Source organism: Lactuca virosa, chromosome 5 (genome assembly GCF_052849685.1).
Source record: "Lactuca virosa cultivar CGN04683 chromosome 5, Lactuca_virosa_CGN04683_v6, whole genome shotgun sequence".
Classification (NCBI taxonomy): domain Eukaryota; kingdom Viridiplantae; phylum Streptophyta; class Magnoliopsida; order Asterales; family Asteraceae; genus Lactuca; species Lactuca virosa.
Window position 1 is genome coordinate 458,709,344 of NC_136430.1, and position 5,860 is coordinate 458,715,203.

The 5,860-nt window shown below is 35.1% G+C and overlaps 1 non-coding gene across 1 annotated transcript; it reads left to right on the top strand.

Moving 5' to 3' along the window:
• The first annotated feature begins 670 nt into the window (after positions 1-670).
• Positions 671-777, top strand: LOC145118266 (small nucleolar RNA R71). The gene has a single exon (XR_013713225.1). It is a non-coding gene; the product is annotated as a small nucleolar RNA R71 (small nucleolar RNA).
• Positions 778-5,860: the final 5,083 nt, after the last annotated feature.

Consider the following 5,860-nt stretch of genomic DNA (forward strand, 5'->3'; position numbering starts at 1 on the left):
GTAACCGCTCATTTACGTGTTTGGTCAATTGACCCTATTGAGTCTCGATGTTTGATATTGTGTCCTGTTGGTTTCTTATTGTAGCATCAGTTGCATCATTCTTTTCACAGAAACAGTTACAAAGCAGGCATGCATTAACTCGAACTCAGAATTGTTCTCGGTTGGTGGTTGTTCTTTTTGATAAAAGCCACGACCCATTTTCCTAAACTTTTATTCCTTAGCCTTCTTGTATTGATCTTATGGAAATGATTCCTTCTTAAGCTTCCTCCAATCTTCATCAAATTGGTCAACAGTAGAGTAGCATACTTGCACTTTTCGGTTCCCATTCTCATCCAAGTTGCAATCTTTTGTCAAGTGTGGTCCACTACAATTTTCACATCCCACTTGTATGGCATGAATGGATTGACCCATCTTAGTGATTATTATGTCCATATTATCTAGCTTCGCCATTACTGCTGCCAAATTCTCGTTTCCTCTATCTCCACCTATCTTGCTTATTGTAATGTCTTCACGAGGGTTGTGGTATTCGCGTGAATGCTTTGCAAACTCTTCAATTAATGCCTTTATTGTTGTCAGCTCCTTCTTCATCATGGGTCCTTGAGAATCAAGGAGTTGCCTCGTGGTTACATTTATCTCATCATAGAATATCGACAGTTCTTGTTGAACATTGAGGTCATGTTGAGGACAATTTCTAAGCAATACCTTATATCTCTCTCAAGCTTCATATAAGGATTCGCCATCATTTTGTTAAAAATTAGCAATCTTCTTTTTGAGTTTGGCTATCTTCGAGGGAGGGTTGAATTGTTCAATGAATTCTTCACGAAGGTTGGTCCAAGTTCTAATCGTTCCAGGTGCAAGTGACTTCAACCAAATTCTGGCATCTCCTGTAAGTGTCATTGGAATCATCCTCAGTAAAACCACATCTCTTGAAACATTTGGAACATTAAAATAGTTTGCAATGTCCAAAACTTGATCAATGTGTTTAAAGGCATCTTCATAGTCTTTCCCAGAAAATGGAATGTCTTTAAGCATTGAGAGGATATGTCCCATTAGCTCAAAGTTTTATGTAGCGGGAAATGCGGGTGGAACAAAACCGGGACCGTTGTCATTACACATCCTCTTTTTGTACTCCTCCATGGTCATTGTTGTGATGTCCACCATTTCTTCTACCTTACTTTTGACTTCATCTTCATAATCGATTTCTGTTCCTGGCTCGTATCTGGTTCCTTTCTTGTTGAGGGTCTTATCAAAGCTTTCGTACATCCGATTGAAAAGTGCTACTTGATTCATCGACGTTTTTATCTTTCTTCTTATGGAATGCGGATTCTGGATCTTCAAGTAGTGGCACAATAGGAAAATTGGATCGCCTGGTCATATATCACTGAAACAAACAAAGGATAAACGTAAAAACGAACTAAAACAGAATAACAAAAAATTGAAAACGAACAGTGCCCACGCCATGGAAATTAAGTTGCCACGTCGTGGGAGCTGGTTACACAGAAAAAAAAAACAATGCAGAAGGGTAACTTTTTGCAGTTTTTACTCCACAAAAGGATCGATTAACTAAGAGTAATTAAATTAAAACCAAAATAAGTTGTTCCCCGGCAACGGCGCCAAAAAATTGATGTGCACAATATTACCTACCAGTTTTAAATTTATAACCTAACTAAACTTTTACAACTAATGCACTTATAGGCAGTGTACCTAGTCAGTTTATAATATAGTAAAGTAAGTTGAGTATTGAACACATGGAAGGATATTTAGCTAATAGAATAACTACTAAAAATTAATCTAAACACAATAACTAAAATGGGAGTTTTTTACTGATTCAAGTTTAAAGAGTACTTCCGTTTAGTTAAGAATTCCCCCTCTCCTATGGTTGATTTCTAGTGGATAAATTATATTGATTACCAATTCACTAAATTACTAGTTATCATGATCTGATACCTAGATTTACCAATTTATGAATTACCATGCAATGATCAAGCACAAGTTAGACACAAAATTGATATAAGCATGAGTTGGACTGTGAATGATAAATCTATGAATTACCTATCCTAGATTAAGACAGGAAACTCAAGCACAAATTATTGATAAAATATGCTCTCTAACACAATCAACATAGCTAACTTTTATTTACCTAACTCTAGGATTTGTTCAATCACCAGATCTAATTATTTAATGGTCATAAACAACTAGCTAAAAAATTCATCCAATAAGAATGATCATCTATTACACAAAACTTGTATAAAAAGCAATATAAGTTAGAACTTCAACATGTTAGGATTATGATCATTTCCCTGAATCCAAAATCAACACGTAGGATACAGGTTCATCTTCACCGAACAGAAGTATAGGGTGATTAGCCTATAACTAAAACAGAAACAAACATAAAATAAAAGCTAATTAAACCAGACATGGTTAAAACTAGAAAACCGAATGATTAAATGTTGTTCTCCTTCTAATTCTCTTCAATGCTTGAACATCAAAATGAATTATAAACTTTCAAGGGTTCTCCAGGGGTTTTAGTCACAGCTCTTAACTTAATTCCCAAGTTCAATCCTGGAATTCAACCTAAAGTTTGATATATATATATATATATATAGTTGCCAAAAGTTGGTTGCCACGTCGTGGGAATTAAGCCTCCACGTTGTGGCCCTCATATAAAACATGTACGCCCCAGTCTCGGGAAGCTTCTGTATCTAGAAAGATGGCCACGTCGTGGCCTTGCGAATGCCACATCGTGGCATGCAATTTGCACGACTTCTTCTTTCTTCTTCTCCAATGCAGCTTCAGTCCTCCAAACATCCAACTTTCTACGATTTCAGCTCATTTTTCTCAAAAATATCATTTTTGGCTGCAACATACAATTTAATCATTATAAGTACCAAAATCTTTGCATTTTACAAAAATATAGCTCAAATGTATTAAAATAATGCATGAATATATGTATAAATATGACAATATCACGCTCACATTTACATGGACAACTATTGCCCGCCGCAAAGAGAAAGTATCCCTCTATAACTTTTGGTGTCATGTCTAAATCATACTTTCTTTTCTTCCTATTATAATATTGTACTTTAAAAGGGTTAAAGTAGGATGCTATATAGTAAACAAATCAATGAAATTACATTGCTATTCATTGTCCCAATTATATACATTTTTTAGACCATCTACTTTGCAGCAGTTTAGTATAATTATCTAGAATTTTTTTGGTGTGTATATCGGATTTAAGTAATGAAATATAAATTTATTTTCAGACTGGTCCTACTCTTTGTTCTTTGCCAACATAGAATCTCTTGCATAGACTCATACCGGCAATAAACAGTACAAAAAAAAACTTCGTTCTATAGCCAAGCACGGGCATATCTCCTAGTTTTATCTATTACAAGACTTGAACTATTAACTATTTGAAAAGAACATTTTTTTTCATTACGTTTGACAACGATAAGAAAAAAAACCGCTTTGTTTAAATTAAATAATATACGAGTAAAAATGCTTAATGAAAATTAAATGTTTCTTATAGGTAATTATTGAATCCTAAAATTAACATAGCGTTTGGCGATTTTTAATACGAAGAAAATATTGGTATTGAATTCAATATATTATCAAAATGTTTCTAGTCCAGCAGTATTTAGTGTTGTCTTCTTTATGTAACATCCATAAAATTCACAAAAATTTAAAAATTTTTCAAACATTCAAAAACCATTACTTATTACAAAATGTTTTCAAAATAATTTCATATCAGAGTATCCCAGAAATCAAAATCATAAAATGTGAGGAGGTGCACGATCAAGCCTTCGCCTTTTCGCGGTCATCCGAAGTACCTGAAACAAAATCCAAAACTGTAAGACCGAAGCTTAATGAGTTTCCCCAAAATACCCGTACAACAAATAACACACATATAATAACAACATACTATGGGCCCAATCAACCATCGGGTTGGAATGCCAACATACTATGGGTCCAATCATCCTCGGGATGGTATACCCTCGGCCCACAACCATCGGGTTGGAATGCCCACGTACTATGAGTCCAATCATCCTCGGGATGGAATACTCTCGGCCCACAACCATCGGGTTGGAATACCCCGGTATGTTGGCTCTCGCACAAAGCAGAAAAGCCTCAACCACTAATCAATCATGTGTACATATATCATATAATCACAAAACAGTCTACAGACAGTGAAACCGATCTACAGATCACTAAGCATAGCAACATCCTATCTACCAGGATACCGATCTAACCGATCATAACCACATAGAAACATCCTATCTACCATGATACTGATCTAACATATCTCACTAATAATAAAGCAGGATAACAATCCAAGGGGCCGACCGTGGTGCCTTCGACCCTTGAGTATAGTGAGGAGAACTCACCTCACAAGTAGTGTTGTAGTGATAATATCCAACTCCCAATCACAACTCCGAACTCAACCGCCTGTAACCACCATATGACTAATTCATCCAAAATCCCAAATTACCAACATACCCCCCAGAAGTCAAACTTGGTCAACCTTGTGTTGGATTAGTGTCTAAGTCCATAACTATTTTGGTATGTACTTGACCCGATTATGAGCATGGTCCTTTTGGGTTGCCTTCACCATAGCAATATGTAGGATGAATTAAGGAGAGAAAGGTTTAATTATGATTTATTAATATATTATAAGAATAATATATTAAAGGAGAAATCATATTGTTTAATTAATATTAGTCAAGAATTAATTAAGAATTAATTTTGTGACTAAAAGAGATTAATTAACCTTAGGGGACTGGAATTGTAATTATAGGATAATTGCAATTGGCTATGGATCACCTTGGAATAATAGGTTGGACGAATTCTATGGGGAAGCCCATTAGGAATCGTCCAAGGCATGTTCCAGAAGGGGTCCATGGCTGCTTAGGGCTTAAGCAGTCAAATTAGGGTTTCCTTGTTGGATAACCCTAATAGCCTAAGTATATAAGGAACCCTTGGGCACCAAAAATGTGGCTAACACTTGGATTAGGGTTTCCAGCCGTTTTTGGTGTCTCCCCTCTCTTCTCTCCTTCATCTAATTGCTTAGTGGTGTTTGTGACTCCATTAGAGGTGCAACACTTGAGGCACTAAGCTTTCTGAAGCAAATCAAAGCAAGGAATTGATTGTTATTACTATATAACAATCAAAGGTAATTACTAAACCCTTATTTCAGTTCTTATATGATAGATCTAGGGTTTATAGCTTTGGACATTCAATTGCATGTTCATTAGATAAACTAGATCCAAAAGCTATTAGGGTTTGCATGTACACCATAGGAATGATGTATTGCTCGAAACCATCAGTGGTATCAGAGCCTAGGGCTGTTTGTTAGTGAATTTGATGCTTGATTGATCAATTTTTGCATGAAAAACGAAGTTTTTTTGCCCTCTGCCTTACTAACTCGGTGAGTCAGTGGATGAACTCGGCGAGTCCAGTCCCTGACTCGGCGAGTCCATGGATCTGGCAGCCTGTTTTTGCGATTTTCTTGCCTATTTTGCTGTGGGATAATTACCAAAACAGTTTTTATCAATAAAATTCAAATTTTATGTATATATGGTGATTATACTGGCCAAAATAGAAGATAATTGTCAAAATTTAGATAATCTTTTGTTTTATTAGATAAAGATTGATTATTTGTAATTTAGATTTGAATTATCTTGTGAAAGAGTTTCAATTTTCCCCTTTAGGTTTTATAGTTTAAATTTGAACTTAAAAGTTTTGTTTTTGAAATTTGAATAGTTAAACCCAAATGTTTTGAAAAGTTTCAAAACTTGCCCTCAAGTTTTGGAATTTAAATTTTTGATTAAAAGTTAATTTTGAAATATTTAAATTCTAAATG